The following is a 21019-nucleotide window of genomic DNA, read 5'->3' on the forward strand; positions in this document are numbered from 1 at the left end:
TTAAATTCAGAATAACAGCTCAGTATCTCATAGATGTGTTAACTGGGAAAAGCACATTTTTATGACTGCTTTCCTGAAAGTTTCATCACGTTTTCCTCTTTCCATCATTTTTACTTCCAATTTTAAAGATTTTCAGTGTCAAGGTCGTTCTTTTAGGTAGGAATAGGTAACAGATATAGGGTCTGCTGATTTTCAGAACCTCTACACTAAATTGGTCTATTTCTCCTATTTATCATTTTTCACCTTTTCCCACTGCCGTTTTCCTTTTTCTTTTTTCCTCTCTTTCCTCTTAACTTTCTGATTTCATGTGATTTATTTTTGTTCCATATGGAATCATTTCTTCCTCAGCAGCCAGCTCTGACCCCCAGTAACACAAATGTCCCATACCAACATGGCTGAGTTAGCAGCTTCCAGTCCCAAATGGAGTCATCAGAAGCATACAGTTGTTTGTGCTTTGCTTGGTAGTGACATAACAAGCCAATTTGTCTCTCTACTCACAGAGCTTCCAATGAAGTTGAAGAGGTGTTCAGGAAACTTGAATTAAGTCTATTTTAAGGATGTGATTCATAGTTCCCTATGTTTGTTTAGATATAAATTCAACAAACAAATGAACACCTATCTCCTGAGGTGACCACCTGTGTCATGTTCCTAAAAGTAGCTTTCGTGGGTGAAATGAATTCTACAACACATCACCTCACATCAGCATAAGCACAAATTGGCTAAACCAGACTCGCTTTAATGCAGCTAAAGATCCCTACTGGTATATCCACCGCAGGAGTGTAAAAGGAGAAAATATGCTGAGCAAATACCCCAAAGGATTTACAGTCTGTCACTGAAGAAGTGAATGCACTTTATGACAAGTATGCCAATAGTTAGAAGGAGGGAAAATATATGTCTGCTAGATATGGAGATCACTGCAGAGTCTGTAGATTGTTTCCACAGAGGAAAGAGAAAGGGGAGATGGTGAAACCCTGACTTTGTTGTCAGCATAAGTTAGCAGGAGAGAGGGCATGAAGACTGACTTGAGAGGAGATTAAGGGAACCTCCAGGAGAGAGGGTGAGGAGGGGAGGAGGAAATGAAGTAGGAGATGTAATTGTGCCCTCACCTACACAGAACCTTGAACCAGTATTTGATTTTAGGGCAGAAGAAAATGCAATTGAATGAAAGGATTGGAGAAGGTGGGAAAAGACACAGTCAGAGCAGCAAGATCTTAAGACAGCAACAAAGTCTTGGGGTGGCTTGAGTTGAGGAGGGCAGAGGAGATGGCTACAGTACTGTATTTATTTTTTCCCTATCATTAGAGGTCATGTGGGTGGGTGTGTAACATCATTTCTCTCAGAGCTTCTCTTCAAAACTCCATCCTTGGCTAGTAGCATTTGTCTGACTTCCATGTAAGATCAATAACAAAAACAAGTTCCTGCTGGACTTCATAAAATCTCAGGAACATCTCTTTTGGAAGGGTCAAAACTCTGCTGGGGAAAGACAGGATAGGAGTGTGGCTTCAATTTTTTGTTCTGTTGTTCCTCTGTAGGAGTGAAGCAGCAAAAGGGGTGTTAGTTTGGTAAGTGAAATTCTGGAGATGAAGGGAATTCTTTTTCTTATGTATGTTGCTCCATCTGGGAAATTTGTCGTTTTTATTAGGCGTGTTGCATGGCTGTCCACTTTCAGAAAGGCACAAAATAGATAAAGCCAGACTACCTTACAGAAATTCCAAGGGAATTCTTCTAATTTTGGAGAAAATTGTAGTAGCTGACCAGTATGGATGAAGTGGTGGTAACGGTGGGGCACATTGCGTTACTTGAGAACCTTTTTGTCATGCTGGAGGCTGTGGGGTAACAGACTTCATAGCTACAGTTCACTCAATGCAGAAAGTTAGAGTAGCTGTGATGTAGACTGGATATCAGTATTTTTTCTACTACATTACCAAAATGTGTATAACAAAACTGCAAATTATAGCTCCCCAGTGTAGAAATACAGATGATGTTTTGAAGGAGAACGTACTGTGTGAATTCCTTACTCCACTTTATACTTCCTCCCTTTCCCTGCCCCCCCAACGCCTCCCCAGCTCCAACGTGGACTCATACAATTTTTTATTTGAGACTTCTTTACCACATTATACCTCAGACTTCATCAGACAGTTACTTCAAAGTTTTCTTTTGTGCACTACACTACATTTGTTTGTTTGTTTGTTCTGCAGCCAAATGCAAAACCTTCTCCAGCTGAGATGAGTTTAATTGAGGATCGTCCTCCTGAACCCTCTTCAGAGATTCTGAAATTGTACGCTTCTATACACAGGGAATATAAGGTCAGACAGCACAAAAGTTGTTTGTTTGCTTGTTTGTTTGTTCATATACTGCTTTTTTTAGGCATCTAACAAAAATTGGATATTATTTTATTCAATATTGAGTTACCTGATCAAAGTATCCTGTCAGTCTGAAAAGGAAAATGCATGGTAGGAGTACCTTCAGTTTCAGCCTCTTTCTTGATGTACCCCAAAGGTTCCCCACAGAATACCTGTGGTAACTACTTTAATAACATTTCTGGCTAATCTGTTAGTGAGCTGGGCAGGGATCACCATCATACAGGTTCTGGGAGAGAATGCAGTGAAGCCAGTTTTGCTTGTCTTCTGTTTGAAGCTGATGGAATATAGATAACCAAATTTTGCTCTGTTTCTGAATTCTTACCCACATCATTTCCCTGAATTCTTACCTGTATAAAGACAGTAGGGTTTACCTTGTGTATACCTAAGAACAGAATTTGGCTTCAAAACTTTTCAGACACACCTCTAGATCTTTTCCCTTGATATTAGTCTCCATGTGGCTGGCTGTTAGGGAGATGATGGTTCATGGAAAAGGTGTTCCTGGAGAGCCAGGATTCCTGAGTGGGTGGTCTCACAATAGCCAGAAGAAACCTACCATTACCTGTATGTCCAGCTGGCATGTTTCCATTTATGTGAATATAATGGTTGAAGCAGAGAAAGATGTTTCAACACAGTTCCCCTGAGTCTGGGTGCTGCACTTGGGACTAAGCTTGTGAGTATGTCAGCTTCGGTAGCCCGTAGCAAACACGGAACTGTGGAGCCACTATTACTGTCTGCCTTTGATTTCTTAGAGCGTGAGATCAGGTACTCAATTACAGCTGGACTGACTGGGAAGTAGCTTTTGGCACAAGTCCAAACTGAAAAGGCTTGTTCATGCTGTTCTACCAAAGCATGTGTTATTGCAGCATATATTTCTGATAAATATAAATTTTCATTTTATGCAAAATGTTGGATGTTATGGTCAGAATAAAAGAAATCTGTAAGAGAATGTAAGTAAAGCGAGGCACTTATCAAAAGAAGCTCAGTATGAAAGGAACTGTAATTTCAGTTGCCATTGATACTCATTACTAAACTAGTGATAAACTCATCTGTTCAGGAAATAAATGTTAATGCACTTTTGTAATTTAAATGAGAACTTGTAATATGGAAAATATGCTTCCCATTCAGATCCTTGAAGGTTTGCTTTGAAATGGGAGTCCCCTGTGATGTCTATTTCATTTTCTTTTATTGTTAAAGTGTTGTGTCACTGATGACATTTCTGCTGAATGTGGCCCAATTATAACATTGAACATCTGCACAGGGATATTATGTCTTCCCAGGGGGATTATGGGAAACAAGCACATTGGTAAACAAAAGAGCAACTGAAATTATTTGCAGGAAATTTAGTCACTTTGTTGGATGCCAAAGGTTGAGGCTTACTAACAAAACATTTTTGCCTTTTATAAGCAGATCAAACATTAAGGGAAAGAAAGCTTTTATAATAAATACAAGGAAAAAGTTGTGGTTTGCACTCTACTTTTAAGAATAATTTTCATGGGTGAGTGGGTGGGGGGGCAAATTGCTTTAAGATTTAAAGTATGGGTTTGTAATATCCTTATTACCACCATATAGGGCAACTTTTAATTTATTCTTTCTGTGCAGTAAATGAAAATCTACTAAAATGCCCAGGATCACATAAGATAATATATAGATGTAAATGTCATGTATTCAGACTAAAGTTAAACCATATTATCTTGGTGCCAAGGTTCTGGATATTTTACAGTTCAGTTGATGTTTTAATTCCAATTATGGCTTTTGTGGTCAGACGCTGAAATGATTATGCACAAAATTCCCATCCAAGTCGGTGGGAAACTCATGTGTGCAAGTTTTGCAGGCTTAAGGCCATAACCACATGCAGGCTATTTCCAGTACAGCTTTTCCTTTTGCATCCAGATCTTTGCAAGAAAAACTGAGGACAGGTGCTGCTTCTCGCTCTCTCCCACTGCTACTTGACCTTAGGGTAAAAGTACAGACAGAAGACAAGGATATAGTCCAGCCAGTCCATGCTGCAGGGACCTTTGAATATTCTGAAAGATTTCTTCTGTCATTTCATCTCTCTGGTGGTGGCTGTTTGTGCAGTCCCCAGCCCACCTTTTCTCCTTCAGTATTTAGTCACTTCAGCTTCAGACACCTCTCCCGCCTTCCTACTGTTTTATCCCTTTTCTCTCTTTTTTTCTTTTGTATTTCCTTCTGGCTAATTTCCTGTAAATTGACATAATCAGTAACCTTGAAAACCTTGGTATCTGCTGCATCACACAGGGAAATACACTTAAGTGGTACAGACTCTGAGACTGAAAGAACAGGAGCTGCCCACTACTGCTTAGGGCAGTGGAATCAAGCGTTGCTTGGGGCTGCATTAATAACCTGGGATCATACTTATCTACAGTAATAGTCTAGTCCGATACTTCCAAGAACTGGTGTGTTTCCATTCACGTTTTTTTTCTTTATTGTTTTGCTGGATTAAACACACTACCTTGATCCCACTCTGACAGTATTTAAAATTTTGAATTAATCTGATTTATTTCTTTAAATGAATTGATCTCCAATAATTGTCCAGAAAGTTATAATTTAGAGTGTTGATGTAAGACCACTGCTGTGGAATGTTATTCTGTAATTTCTGTCTAGTAATTTTTATGAGAGAGATTAACCATTAAAATGAATGGGAGGGATTCTGTCACACTGGAAGTATTCTGTTATTTCTTAATGGGTAGATATTGAATGTCTCTGCTTTATTTTGATTTATCTCAACAATATATCTGTCTGCAGCTCCCCCTCCTTTCCCGCCCCAAAATAAATAGACCTGCTGTTGAAATGAGAGAAGGTATCTTTCTACATCTTCAAAATAAAACTAAAAATACCTGCTTGACCTGTGGGTTTTAAGACAGCTTGCAGTTGTGGTTAACACAAGCCCCCCTGCTGAGATCAAAGTCTGGCCCCATCCCGCTTGAAACACTGCTGTCAGTACCTTGTTGTTAGGCAAAAAGTAGAAGAGTGTTCCCCTCTGCTGTGGAAAAGCAATGTTTATTTGATCTTGGGCCTCTTCTGAATAATTTTGCTAAATCTAATTGCTCTTGATGTTTTACCCAGTACATCATGGGCTTTTTCAGAAGTAGCTCTTTATGCAATGGGTGAAGCATCAGAATACAGTAAGGACCACTTCAAATATCTCTCATCAAGGCAAAGAACTCTAGATAGATTACTGCAGATCAATCTGTATAAACCCTGCATAAACACTGAAGCTCTTTTAAGTTAAAATGTACTTTAAAAAACCCTTACATTATGAAAGGTGAAATACTCTAACTATTAAGAGAGTTATCATGTGAAAAGGAGTAGAGGTCTGTTTAATTCACTGGTTCCTGTCGACTTATGATGAAACTAAATGTACAATGAAATCTTTCCAGTTTATTTATTACTATACACAGAGATTTAGTGTCACAGAAATGTAAATTTCCTGTATGTCAGATGCCACCCTGCACCTAAATGAGCTATGGTTCTAACATGAATGCTGCTGCTGGTATGCACAGCTCAAGTGAAATCAAGAAACTTGACTGCTATTGATAATTACTGTGAAAGACTCTGACTGCAATGGACTGTGACATTTGGCTGCTACTCACGTGTCTGCTGGTATGCAAATAACTTACAAACTTTGCAGCATGTATGTTAGAAGTTTCGGGATGAAACCATACCTGAAATGACAGCCTGCAGTTATTTTTCAAGTAGAAATTTTGGAAAATATGGTCCTCTTCCAAAGTTCATTGTTTGCTTGATGAATGCCATAATCTCTGTATTTTAGGTCATTACAGTTATTTAAAATCTCCTATCCGTGATACTTAAACACTTCAGTTCATTATAAGTGTATATATTTGGGTGTGTGCTTGTATCAAGTATGAAATCCCATGAAATCTCTGTCTGTATATACACTGTTGGCTGTGCCTAGGGAGAGCTGCTTACACAGCCCTGAATGGGATGCTGGGCTAGAAGAACCTTTACTCTGAACCAGGATGGCCACTTGGATTTTGAGCTGTGTTCAGAGGCCATGGCAGTAGGTCTACTGCTGCTTTGGGACCTAGGGGAAAAATAAAACTTTTCCCTGCACTAAGCCTGTCTATTTAATGAGTAAAGGAATTGAGATCAATGGAAGAAAATAGCAGATCTAGAGTAATTCCCTAGAGCCAGGTGCATCATTGTTCAGCCTTTGTACAGGAATTTGCTTCTATACATTTCAAGAAGAGCTTTTCACCTGGTACCATGAACATTGGACAAGTTTCTTAAGTGGCTTTTTTTAAAAGGTTAATTTTTGGAAGACTGGAATTCTCCTGCTACTTCCATAATCACTGGATGAATATGGGCTGCTCTCAGCCGCTAATCAAGGCAGGGGCTTCTTAGGCTGAAGTTTGCGGCTCCTTTCCACTATTCAGTGCATGAGCTATGGAGTTACCCTCTGTACAGAATTGAATTTTGTTCTGAGGAGATGAAGTAATAGTTCCCAGTACACGCTTATAAATTTCACCTGTCTTTCTTATTTGATGGGATATTTATAAAGACAGAGCTCCTCTACTCACCATCCTTAGCATTTATTTCTACATTAGATAGAATTTGTGATTAAAATGATGACTGTGATATATTAAGCCAAAGTTCAGTGTGAAGAAAAGCTTTATCTTGTAAGTGTTATGGTGAGTTGCTTTATTTCTAGGTTTTTCAAAGCTCCTCCCAAAACCTTTTTAGTTTAAAGACTTTAAATTCAAAACATTTATTAATAATGTAAAGGACTGCCTGTCGCTCAAAAGCTATAAAGAAACTCTGAAATCAAAGTGAAATAGTTTCTTAATCAAAGCATAAAAAAAACATAACTTCGATACAAGCTTTGGTGGTGCTTAGGTTTGTTTGTAAACCCACTTAAAAATAAATCCATGTTATAGTCAACCCTCAATATACAAATTTGCAATCACTCAGTTGGTCACTGAGGATGGTGCAAAGTGCAAAATTTTTAAATTTCTGTAAACTGTTTCCAATTCTAGTATTGATTTATATGTGACTTTCAAAGTATCACGTGTCAAGCTTTTTTAAAGTCCCTCAGTTCTTGGTGCTTTCAAATTTGGGGTATCTGGAGTGAAACGTCTTCAGAAGCAATGAAAACCTCTAGCTTGACCAGAGTTCCTAAAGACTGTGAGCATGTAGCTCTTTATGAAAGTTATGCTTTTGAAAAATATTTATTTACGTGTAAAATAAGTGCCTTGGCCAAAGAGCAGTAAAAAATACCTAACTTAATATTTATTAAAGTGTCTGAGAATCTTTGGTCAAGGCAAGCACTAAAGTGTACAGAATAGTTCCGCCTTGTTAGTACACTTGCTGGTCAAGTCCTTCCCCTGGGAGTCATTAAGTTTGTTGCTGAGACCACTTGTTAGTATCAGGTTACAAGAAAACAATGTTAAGACAACCTCAAGAAAAAGGTGGCTGACAAAATATTTTCCCTTCGTGGAAATGAGCATCAAATTACATTTCACTGCTATTTGTTTGCTTTGCAGAGGAGGGCTAGGGATTTTCACCTTGTCCTTAGGGCAGCAATTTGCTCACCTTACGCTTTCTAGTACTGAAAACATTTGTTCAGATTACTGTGTTTTCATTTGATTTGTTCTGTTGTTTATATAGAGATTGCTTTTCAGTAAAATCCAATATGATTATTGACACAGTTTGTCCTGTTCTATAGGCCATAGCAAACTGTCTGAAACGTACAGTAGAAAATGGGTTCTCTTGGTTGCTTTAGGTCACTAACACTCCTGTGTTTAAAGACTGTGACTCCATATATCTATTCTTCTGTTTCAGCAACAGTTTAAACTCCAAACTGGCATTTCATGCAGATTTTTAATTTAATTTCTGTCTCTACTTGTGACCTAGTATCATTGAAGCATTAGCTGCAAGAGCAGTGGAAATCCTCAAAATGAATTTCCACCACCAGGCTTCCTGTTTACACCATTCAGGGGTAGTTACAGGTTGTTAACATGTAGTTGCTGTTCATGGGTAATGGTACAATTGAGTCACCTCAGTGTGGTTCTCAGCCACTTAAAACTGTCATAAAATCACCAAATAAAAGGATGATCAAAGCATTGTAGCAGACCCTACATGATAGTGTGACTGCAGCATTTGCAACCAGTACTATAGAATGTTATGTATGAATATATTATATTATATACATATATATATTTGGGATAGTACAAAAGCGATGTTCCAGTTACAAAACCTATAGTTCAGACCAGGTTGGGATCATAAAATAATCAACTATGTTTGCTCTCCTTGAATATTCCCATAAACTATCTTGATATGCCTAATCCTCAGCAAACAGGCATCCAGCATTTTCACTGTTCTTTTTTTTTTTTCCTTGAGAATCACAAGTCATTAAAGCATCCAAAATTAAGCACACAAAAGTGGAGATATTCAGAATAATTAGAAATCCTTTGTCTGTCCTTCCTTCCTCCCTCCCTCCCTTCCTTCAATTTGGATACTTTTAGACAGGTGATTTCTTTGTGAGGGCTATGACACATGCTCTGCTGGATCTGGATGGTTTTATTTTTTATTTTGCATGAAAAGCTTTTAGTTGTCATTGCACTGAGTGTTGTATAAGTCAATGATAAATCAAACTAATATATTTAAAAACTACGCGTTAGAAGGTTTTATAGTTTAAAAGAAATCACAAGGAAGCATGACTGCTGACTTTTTATCACCTCTCCTTTGAGACTTGGTTTATTTTGTCATTGATGTGAATCATGTAGTACAAAACAAGATGACCTGTTTTCATCCTTGGTATAATTCCACTAAAGTAAAAATCCGTATGCCAGGAATGAATTTGTCCCTATGTAAAAAAGGTCTCATTCTTCCCAAGAGAAGATTGAAACTGGGTTCTGTCTGTTTTCATCAACTCTCTTTATCTCACATCAAGGGTAGCTGATTGAACACAAGGAATTCCTAATATGAGTCACTTGTCATTCAAGCTCTTCTGGTTGAGTATACAGTGTTTCTAGCATTCTCTGTCAAACTGAAAATTACCTTGTTTAGCAGGCCCAGGGATTGACTATAAAGTTGGCACATGACTCACACATGTTCGTTTTCTGTTTGTAACAAACAAGACTGAAGTGATATTGAGGTGTGAATATAAACAAAATCTTCATTATGACATTTTCTTCTTCTTCTATATTTGTTGTATTGGGGTGAATCTTCCATGTTTCATTTAGCAAGCTCTCCAAACATATATTCAATAACATACCAAGAATAACACATGAGATGAGAAGGCTTTTAGATTTTAGCCAGCCACTTCAACATGAAGGGATTTATGATTGGCATATACTTCAGAATAGAATTCACTGCAGAGATCTTTCAGCACATAAATTATAGTTGTTTTCTAACATATGCTAGCCACTGAAGTCATGGGCATTAAAACATTTTCTCAGTAGCTTCCATATATATATAATCATTTCACAACCATTTTACATTTTAGCAGAGTTTGCTCCTCATACTAAGTGGAGTTCGTGTATCTTTCTCTGTGATTTCTTATCACAAAGATTCTTTGCTTGTAACTTACAGGTAGACTTTTATTTCTAGGCATTGGTAGTGGAAATACTCAGTAGAGGCAGAGAGGGACCTTTTTTTCAATGGCAGTACAAGAGAAGCAAGAAGTAGGAAATATTTAACATGCTTGCAGTCATTTTTCCCTGTCACTTTTCCATCATTTTTGTCTCTCAGTGTAATGAGAATCCTTGCAAGAGCATCTCTCTTAAAAAAGCTGCCACTTCTGCTTGCTATAATCAGACCATCACAGTCCAAAAGGGAGCTTGGTTAAAGTTGGTGGGTAAGAGAAACTTTCAAAATGTTCACTGTTGTAATATATTTCAAGTTCAGTTCAGCAATTTATGAGGAAAATAAAATATTTAAATCCAATTAAGATGATAAACCCTCTAAATTTGTAATAGATCTGAGTTTTTTTTATTATTATTATTATTATTATTTTGTGTTTTCCTTGAGAACAGCATTTGAAAGAGCAGATGTGAGGGTCATTATCTTAATGACACCACAGAAGTCTGGGCAGTCACAAAGGCTTTCTCACATAGTCAAACTGTCTTGGGAGAGTCTAATTTGCTGTTGAGGTATAATCCCAAACAAATGCTTTTCATTAAGGAGCTGCATGAAACAGTATCAGTCTAACAAGAGGACCGGGCCTTTGAAATGTAAACAAAGTAGCTCCTCAAGGTAACATCCATTGACTTTAATTGAATCTGCCTTGAAAACAGCAGTTTCCTTGGCAGAAGAAAACAAACTTTTATTGGCACACTGCTTCACCTCCCCACTTTTTACTTCACCAAATTTGGTATCAGGGGAATTTGTAAGAAAAAGAATACTTTTTCTTAACATTATAAAACTTTATACTGCTTTCACATTTGAATTTAGCTTAACAGTGGCAAGATGTTTTCACGGGGGTCTGAACTACATCAGTCTTCTGTTTTGATATAGATGATGTGCCTTTGCCATGTCACCTATTCAGTGGAAGCTGAGCACGTCTTGGGCCTTGTACTGCATATGCTATAGGAACCAAGGGCATATTATCTACAGATACCAGTTATGACTGTATAATGCTTCATTTCTTGGTTTAGCTTAATGGATTCATGCCAGAGGTGATAGCTTGGTCATCTCAATACACCTCCCTAATATAACCATAGCCTCCCTTTTCGTAGCTATGTGTGGAAGTGTATCTGAAACTTAGGCCATGTCCTGCAGAGGTTGTATTTTTGCTGAGTTGTCAAGACAGTGCGCCACCCAGCACTTTTGTTTCAGACCTTGGAAATCATAGGGGAGAGCCAACCAATAAATAGATTCCCTATAGACATGAATAAACTGTGATTATAAGCCACCAGGCTCAACTCTTAAACTCTGTAATCAGTAACTGCCATGCATTAACACATTGTTCATTAACTGCTTGTAATTTGAACTTGAATGTAAAAGCATGTATGCATTTCCACACAGTCTGCTGTGCAAATGTGTGCTCCATTTCAGGTGTCGCAGACTCACAGAAATAGATTTTTGGTCTGGCTAGAAAAGAAATGTCTGGTTATGACAGTTATCTTCAAGAACTTCAGAATTATTACCCACTGTTATGTTATGAAGATTGTTTGGCATAGAAATGCATTTACTGAGAGCAATTCTATGCTAACAGATTGATCCAAAGCCTTGTAAAGTCAATGGAGAGGATTTGACTTAGAGCAGAGAGCAGATTTTAGAAAAGTCCATCACATAGTAAAGAGGAGTCAGTCCCTAGAGCTGTCTGCACTGTGCAACGCTGGCAGTTGGGAGCCCCTACTTTTTTCCTTCCCAAGTTCTTCTGGCTTCTATTTTTTTCCCTTTTTTAAGTTTTGATTTTCTATTGCACTCTCCAGCATCATAATAAAAGTTTCACTGGAAATACAAACATTCTGTTTGGCAGATGTGGCCATTAATGCAATAATCAAAGAAACGGTTTTGTAAAAGGAATTAGAGACAACTGGAGGTAAAAGATTCCACCATTGTTGATAAACTGTATGTTGAATATCTCTTAGAATGAAAGTCTGCTAAATTAAGAAATCAGGAAATGCAAAACATTGCACTCTAGGAAATACAGCTATAGTGTAGAACAAGACATTACATAAGAGATTCAGCATCTCATAGTAAAATGCCATTTATGGTTGGGATGTATTATGGAAAACGTAAAAACAACTCATTATTAGAAGGTGTGTTTTCCTAGTGTTCATGATAAAATGTTCAACTAAGTGGAAGTGATCTAGTTATGGTGTAGTCTTTCACTGGATATTCTAGTAAACCTATTTGTCAATCTTCCAGTTTTAATAAGTAGCATCACCTTAAAAAGTTCTGAAATTCTGGTCCTGAATATTGTTTTCTGTATTTTTGGGGGGTAAAAGTTTGTTTTACTTTTTGGAGAATAATCACTAAAGTCAGCAAAGTGCCTTCCAAAGTGCATTAAATTAGATTTAAACCTGTAGTGAGAATATTACAGGAATGTAATTTCCAAGTTTAGTCTCAGCAACTGGAACTTCACATTTCTTCTCTGGGGATTTTTATTCAAAGTGTGCAGTAAACACAGCTCTAAGTCTTGGTTACGAATGCGTTTTGACTAAGTTTAGTTTTATGGGTGTCAGTTAAGAATGCCATGTGTCTTTTTGTCAGAATCTGCTGCTTTGTACTTGGTGGCCTTGTGGTTAGCAGCCTGTCAGACTGGGAGGTGGTTTTCTCTGTTTGAGTTATGTCTTCTGTTTATTGGAGATTTTACACCTGGACCATGAAAGCTCCCTAACAAATGTGGATCTGATTTCAAGTGCAACATCCTCAGGATTTCTGTTTGACTCTTAGGCTCCTGTGTAAGCAATAGAAAGGCACATGTCAGACCCAACTACGAATTCAAAAGGCAAACTATGTAGTACTAAATCCATACATGTAATAGGCAAGAATTTTCCCAGCATTTTCTTTCTTCTCATTGAAATGATTAACATCCTATTATATGTACAAAGCACTTTTCCTTTCTTTTATGTATGCAAAGTCTTGGTACCAATTTAGTGCTTTGTACCAATTTGCTACTTAACTCATGCTAAAACCAAGAACAACCCCAAAGAGAACAGAAGGGAGTTTATGGAATGTGATTTTCTTAAACTGAAAATGAAGCAAAATGCTTGCTCTGTCTTTCTCATATCTGTATGTGAAGGGACTTCTTTGGACTATTGCCTGTGTTCTGCTGGGCACGTTTGTTTGACTGGGATTTAGGGAGTGAAAGGCTACACAAAACAGAAGGTTCTTAGAGAAAAAAAAGGAAATAAAATGACTGGGCATTGACAGCACCAAGGGAAGTATTGCACAGACACCACGTAGCCAGGGAAGCCAGAGCAGATAGAACCTGTATTCTGTGCTGACTGAGAGCTGGTGTAGTTTTGCTCTGAGTCAGTTTTTTTGTTTGTTTGTTTTTTGTACATGAAAAGTCCACTTCACTTTGGTGAGGAAGCATTTGCAGTATTTCTGTTCTGCTCTCATGCTCACACTACATTTTGACACTATCTGTTTACTGGGCAGGAAGGCAAAACAAGATAACTTCTCTGCTCAACAATTTGCAGACCATAATTTTGCTATTATATGGGGTACTAGTATTGCCACAGTCACAAAGATAATCCTACAGTAAAGCCTCAGATTATAGCAACTCCCTGTACCTTCAAATGTTGGGTAAATTTTGGTGTTGTATTCTTGCAACTGAGTTTGAGGAACTCTGGTTATGAACCCAAATATCTTTATGGTATGTACTGCAAAAGTGGCGGGGAAAGGAGTAGCTGATCAAAGGAGATGATGATCAAAGATCTTATTTCTTTGCCTTATCTAGTTCTTGTTGCTATATAAATAATATAAATATAAATGCAGGCACAGGGATCCCAGTCTTTCCTCTGTTATGAATATATTCCAATAGATTTAATCAATTATAACAAAGACACAGAAATGACAGAAGTCTTTACTTTTGTGGAGCTTCTATGACAGCTATACAACTCCAATAAACATGAATTCTTCTTTGAAAGGTTTATGGCATGAATAACAAGCTTTGTACCATTCTGGGACCTGAATTAAAACCATCCTTCAAGCTTTAACATTGCTGGATAGGAATGGGAAGGTGGGCAGCTTGAAAAGAAAGAACAAAGTCATAGTTCCAGTGCCTTTAATTTGTTAAAGATCTTGTTAGGGCTATAAAACTTTACCAGGTACTGTACTCTCTTAGTTTATGGGGGGAGGTCTGTTCTAGTCACTTCATACCGAGCTGTTGTTTCAATTCCTAGTCTTGAGGTTTATAGGCTGTCATGCACTGAGCTGTTCCTGAACCATGAGTTTATTGAATATTTTGAAGGTTTGAGATTACCTTTCCTCTCCTTCCTGCCTTAGATTATTAGTAACTACTTAAACCTGAAACAGGACAGCCAGATCTGTAACAGCAATTTGTGTATTCTTTTCGACGAGAGAAAAGTTTTTTTTTTTTTTTTGTTTTCCCTTTTCTACTGTGCAATAATTCAAAAGAACAAAGCAGTCAGGAAGCATACCATTTTTTGCTTCTTCTAAGCACCATCTCCTTCTAATAGTATGCTTAATATCTCTGGCATTCATCAAAGGATTATTTAAAAGAAACAGAGCCTGTAGGTGTGATACTAATTATATATGTGAAGATGGATGTTATGCTAGGGCTGAGTCTGACTTATTGGCGATGAATGTAAGAAGGCAAGGCAAAGCCAAGGCCACACCAGGAAGATATCTGTTTTGCATCTCAACCCAATTTATAGAAATTACATTTCCAAAGTGCACAGGCATTTGTTATATTCTTAAACTGATATGTAAGGTCTAAATTACAGGTAGTTCAAGTAAGCGAAGGGACTATCATTTCAGCAGGCTTTGGATAAGAAGCACAACTTATTGCAGAGAGCAGTAGGCAAGGAGAGCACTGAGTCAAACGTGAGCTTTCTAATACATAAAAATATAGATATTTGCACAAGGACTGATGCAGAGAAACAGGGTTATGGGGTTAGCTCCACAGAAATTTACTTTTTTTTTTTTTTTTAATAAATTTTGCTACTAAATGTCTTGCAAAGAGCATTTTCCCAAGAGCAACAAACACAACTGTTAATGGCCTGACTTGGCCTGACTTTATTCTGCCCAGTGAAGAAAGTTTTGGTTTTGGCTCCTTTCTGTATCATGGATAAGGGTACCTGCATGATTATGCAAAATACAGCAAGTACCTTTTAGCCAAAATGATTATCTTTTGGTCTCAGTGATGGAAGAGCTTCCATGATGCTTCTGATTTCTGGAAAAAAAAAAAATAGTTTTTGAGTTCTTCAGGACCTCTTACAAATTTCTTGAATTCAGTCCACAGCTCCAACTGGGTTGGAGCAAATGGAAAGATAAATCTCAGAAAACTGATGGAAAGAAATTAACTTCAGAGAAGTTCGTAGCTGCACAGCAAATGGAGGGCAGCAAATGGATAAGAATTTAGATTCATGCCTTTTGAAACTATGTTAACTTCAGAGGAGTTGCAGGAAAAGTGAGTTCGACCCATTGTTTTGTAAATCTTGCACTGAGATTGGAATTAGATACCTTAAACTGCCACTCTAGTTTCCTTATCACCTGTGTTTAAAGACTTTGACAGTCTGTATTTTGAAGTATTATTAATAGGATTTTTAAATTACACTTGTGCTTGAATGAACTAAATGCTTCCACATGACAAATAGATATGAATGCTTTTAATAAACAGAAAATGAGAAGTAGGTTCATCTGTCCCTGCGGGCTTAGCTAGTTCCATTCGTTCTTCTTATTAAATCTTGCCTGCATGGCATTGTTGTTTGTATTGATTGATTACTTGCCCTAGCCCATAAACTTGGGTGGGTTCCTCCTGTGCTACCATTTCATAAGGTAGTGAGATCTGAGACTCAAAGAAGTATCTCCACTAATAAAAAAGATTAATAGGTACTCTGTGGACCAGAACTTTCCTTGGCCACAGTAAGCTACTTTTGAAGGGACATTGGACAGCAACTGAGGAGTCAGAACTGCTACAAGTTAGCCTATATTTTGTCAGTATAAAATCCTTCTAGCCTATTCATTTGGCAAGAGATTAGAAGCTAAACAAAATGAACTCCATGCTTTTTGTTTCCCCTCATTTTTTAAAAAACTGTGAGATCAACTGAATAGTAATAAAATAAAACTGAACTATGGAAACAAGAGCCCACATTCCTCTTTCCTTTCCCCTTTTACAGATAACCCCTCTAGATAATAACAGCCCTTTGTTTGGAATAAATGCTGTGAAGTTTATGACCTGTGGCAGCAAGCATTCATCATAACAGTCAAGAAGGGATGTATCTATTCTCTGCTTTACATTTGACAGCGTTATTTATAAACACTTGCACTAGAATTGGAAGAAAGATTCTGCAGGAATACTGGGGACCAGTAGAAATCGCAAGATTATGGTAATTATATTATTTAACAAATTTAATATGGAAAAGCCAAATGCGAAGTAAATAACCAGATTAATGATAAAACTGTATTTACTCCAATAACAAAAAACATCATCTAGTTGAATTTCCAGTTGAATTTTTAATAAGGCTAAGGCCAAGGACAGTGAAAACATTAAAACATACTAAATTCTAGAATCAATAATTGACAAAATTAGGGTTGCTGGAACAACTTTCCACTAATATCATGGACTTTGAATCACTACTGACTTTTAATATATTCCATTTTACAGACAATATAAGAGGGATACCAATTCTCATGGTGAAATTCTCCACCATGCATCACTTAAATAGCTTAAAGTGATGCACAGACCATGTTCTGGCCCCTACAGAAGGATGAGTTCATCTTAATTTGTGGTAGATAAATTATACCTGACTTCAAGCAGACTTTTTAAGATAATAATTTTTATGATTTGTATTCTCCTGTCACTTCAAGGTAGATGTGCATCTGTGTCATTACAATATGTGATGCAGAAGTATCCCACACAGTTATGCCAGCCAACACTGATTATCCAGGGGGAAGATACACAGCTATGATCTCAGCTCATCTAAATATTGATTAGATTAAAGCCTTGGGACTGATGATAGAGAGAGTGTAACTCAGGAAATTATTTTGATTATTTAAATCTTACCCATAGATAAAGATAATAAAGTCACCAGTCTTCCTAAGAGAGATCAAGGATAACTATCTAGCCAGGTATCATAGATAGAAATTTTGGTTTTGTGTAACAGAATGTATCTGTAGTCTGTAAGGGTAGCTGAACGGTCAGCAATTTTGGACCCGTCACTCACCCTTGAGGTGTGGTCTCAGTGTAGGCTCAGAAGCTGCCTTTGAACGTGACCTCTCAAGCTACCAAGTCCTGACTCCTTGTATGTCAGCGGGAGTTTCGATATCAGTTTCAGTGAAGGCAGATTTGGCCTTTTCTGTCTAACAGGCTAGCATCCCAGCTTCTTTGAATATTCCCATTTGTGGAGGCTTGCAATGTTTAGCAAAACACTTCCTTTGGCTTTGCACCAGTACTGATGCTTGGGCAAAGCAAACATCAAATACTCTGAAATAAGAAATTTACTACTTTACACTCACAGCATCTTCATATATGGGGATATTCAATGAAGCAAGAGGAAAAAAAAAAAGTATCAGGAAGACTGAAAATAAGTAGCTTGAAATCATAATTATTGTGAGTATGTACTTTGATATTTGAGTGGTAGTTTGCCAACCAATGTAATGGAATGGCATAATGGAAAAGATGACAACATCAAGATTGTTGTGACAATGTCTGATTGTTATTTGTGTGTAATTTAAGGAGTAACCTAATCTTCTGTGCTTGCACACATCAAAGAAACAAGAAATCAGTATTGCCAAAGAGAGGGCAGTTTTATAATTTCCAGACTGTCATTCTTATAATACAATTCTCATGCAGGGTATCATTAATTTTGTGTGTAAAGTACATGTTCAGTGCAGCTCACTTGCCTTCTCTTCACATCTATTTCTCCACTAGGCTTCTTTACATCTTCAGTTGTATGTTCTTTGTCTATGTATCACCTATAGCTGAAGCATGTCATGTGACACAATTGCATTAAACCTATGTAAAGAAATGTAATTCCATGAGTATATGTGAAGATAAATAAGATTGTGCTTTCATAGTTATGTCTGTGCAAGATAATGCAGTGACCAAGTATTTTCAAAACACTGTCCCACCCTTTTTAAATAATATTTACCAGTTTAAAGCTGCAAACCACTTTAATAAGCAGGACGTAATCAATCCCAGACTAGCAAGAACGTACAAGCATCTACAAGTAGCTCACCCGTACCAAAAAGACCCTGTAGGCATTTCAGTGCCAGATATGTCTATTTATACATGTGCACTTAGATATTTATTTATAAAACTCACATGGTTGTACATATGTTATATGTATATACAGTATAGTATTTAGGTAAACAATTAATTCAGTATGTCATTTTACTATTGATGTTAGAAGTAAATCTATGTCCAAAAACAGGCTTTCCATGGGTAAAGCTACACAATTTACTCGTAGAGTTAAAAAAAACAAGAGTTTATCAAACTGAAGAGGACTAGCCGTGGATTTAAAAGGACATACTGTGTAAGTGTCTAAGTAATGTGTGTGCACATGGACACTGAAAAATATTTCTGCCTTACATACAAATGAAAGCACATACGTATATGCATATATATGTATATATTGTTTTATGTAGCCACACTCACAGGCCACCATTTGAGAATGTGCTGAATCTAGAAACAATACTAGCTTAATGTTATACACCGTCTTGGTGCTATAAATCTGTAAATATTTTTACGGTTGATTTTTAAGACAACTCAATTTCCTGGTGCAGTTCACAGCACAGCCCCACAAACAGCTGTATTGGTGTAACTGGTGGAAAGCGCACCGAGCCTGGGAGCAGCAGCACGCAGCAGAGGCTCCTTTGGAGGGACGGTCGGTACTTGTTAAGTCAGTATTGCTGCTGGAGACGGTGTATACTCAAACCACAGCCTTGGAGATACATACATATGCTTTAAAGTACAGCCTTTCTTTTGCATATAATAAGGGAATTCTGACAGCACATTGGCACACCCACTAGGAACAAAGCTTAAACAGGCACTGTCAGCTGCCCCAGGGCATTACATAAGAATAAAAGATTGAAAGGTGTGCTGTGGGGATGATTCATATACCTGAGGCTTAGACCAGGTGCTCTGCAATTAACTGCATTAACCTGCAGCTGGAGTGAGTTCAGAGTGAAGGTTAGCTATTCTCAGTTCAATTGGTTTAAAATCTGTACTGAGGATTATATTCAGTTATTTATATGGCTGGTTTTTTTGTTGTTGTTGTCTGTCTCTACTGAGAGGTTTAAAAAAGAGTGCTGTCTGTATGTTGAGTTCTAATAATATTTAATGCAGAGTATACAGGAATTCTCCTTTTAAAGTTAGAGGGAGGAACCAGAAAATGACATTTAAAGATAGGATGACATTTATTTTGGAATATCCACTGACTTGGGGTAGGTAGAAAGAGATAGATGGTTTTGAAAAGCAGAATGCTTAGAGGGATAACCCTTTTTCAGTTTTACAGAACATGGCAGGGCTTAAAAAATGTGCCTGACTTAGCACATGGACAGACTGCATGATCTCTTTTGAAATCTGCACAGGATCTTTTTACCCGCTGGGTTTAATTTCAGAATCCAGTACAGTCATTAAAGAAAATAAAATTATGTTTGTTCTTTCATCTGGAGCACAGAGCAGTATCAATTTTTCATTCCCTCCTCCTTTGCATTCCCCCTTCCAAAAAAAAAAAAAAAAAAGATGTATAGATGGAGGAATTCACCCTATAGCTCCCCTAAAATTTCTGATCTTCAACAGCTGCTTTGAATTGATTCTGTATACTTGGTTGCCTAATGTGTGCAACATGTAACACTCTTTCTGTGCTCTCGAGATTGCCCAAACTGGAACATTATGTGTACTGAACCTGCAATCAATCTACAAAGGTCTATCTGTATCTCCCCAAATGTCTGAATTTTCTGATCACCCTCTCATGAAGTAATAGTGTATTCTGACTCTGCAGTGTTGGAGCACACCCCATTCGCTAACATCAAGCTGAATATTCTTCATTTAAAGGTTGGGGAAACACAAAGTCAGACAATGGGCTTGCATACACAGAAGGTTTTTCCAGTAATACTATATCATTAGACATAAATCTTTGCTGTTCTGACTGTGCAGCTCCCTACGTAGATGCAAGTATTTCAGACTAATAAGGGTTTGTCTTCCACCTTGCTTTAATCGTTTACAAATAATAATAATAATAATAATAATTATTATTTGTTATTGTTAGGGGGAAAAGAAGTCTGAACATCTGAGAGTGATCTAAATGTAATGTTTCCTCACCATATTTCATACTGGCCTAACTCTGCTGTTAAAGGGAAGCTTTGTGTGTCTTATTCTGTACCGTGCTGGCAGTTTGTAGATTTGAACCAGATTTATTCTCAGTCTAATGTTTTAACACTTCTCTAAAATTCCTGCTTTGACACGAGAAATATAGCCTTGACAAGTTATGTGTGATGAGTTGGGTTGGGTTTAGGGATAAGAGAAGACATTGGATTTCGAGGATGAACTGCGGCTTACACTGTGAGTAGATGTTGGGCTCAAATATCCAACACACCCTCCATTCCAAAACACAGCCTAACCAGGTCTCTTTTGTCCTGCAATCTACCATCGTAACCTAGAGATTCTGCCAGCCGACTACAATTTGTTTTTAGTATCGTAGGATAAGATTGTACTGCAAACACATCAGCTGTGTCTCTTGTTCAGGACCAAATTTCCAAATTTTATATGCGACCTTGTGAAATTTGACTTCTGCCTTAACTCTGGATTGGTCCCTCTTCTACCTGTTGTTTGTAAGATATGTAAAGCATCTCTCTCTCTTTTTTTTTTTTTTTTTTTTTTTTTTTTTGGTGTGTGTGTGTGATCTGGAATTAATAAATAGCGTTCCAAACAATGGTATTTAGATTTCTCACTTTTCAGGCTTGCTTCAGAGAATATTTTCAGAACTATTGACATCACACCTTTAAAATTAAAATGCCAGATGGAGAATGTC

General features: G+C 37.4%; 1 long non-coding RNA gene across 1 annotated transcript in view; it reads left to right on the forward strand.

Moving 5' to 3' along the window:
- The first annotated feature begins 2627 nt into the window (after positions 1–2627).
- The window catches only part of LOC125180525 (uncharacterized), a 107226-nt gene continuing 88834 nt past the window's right edge, over positions 2628–21019 (forward strand). Inside the window, exon 1 of the long non-coding RNA XR_010825594.1 lies at positions 2628–3033. This is a non-coding gene — a long non-coding RNA (uncharacterized lncRNA). The remainder of the gene's footprint in view (positions 3034–21019) is intronic.

This window comes from Anser cygnoides, chromosome 17 (assembly GCF_040182565.1).
Source record: "Anser cygnoides isolate HZ-2024a breed goose chromosome 17, Taihu_goose_T2T_genome, whole genome shotgun sequence".
Classification (NCBI taxonomy): domain Eukaryota; kingdom Metazoa; phylum Chordata; class Aves; order Anseriformes; family Anatidae; genus Anser; species Anser cygnoides.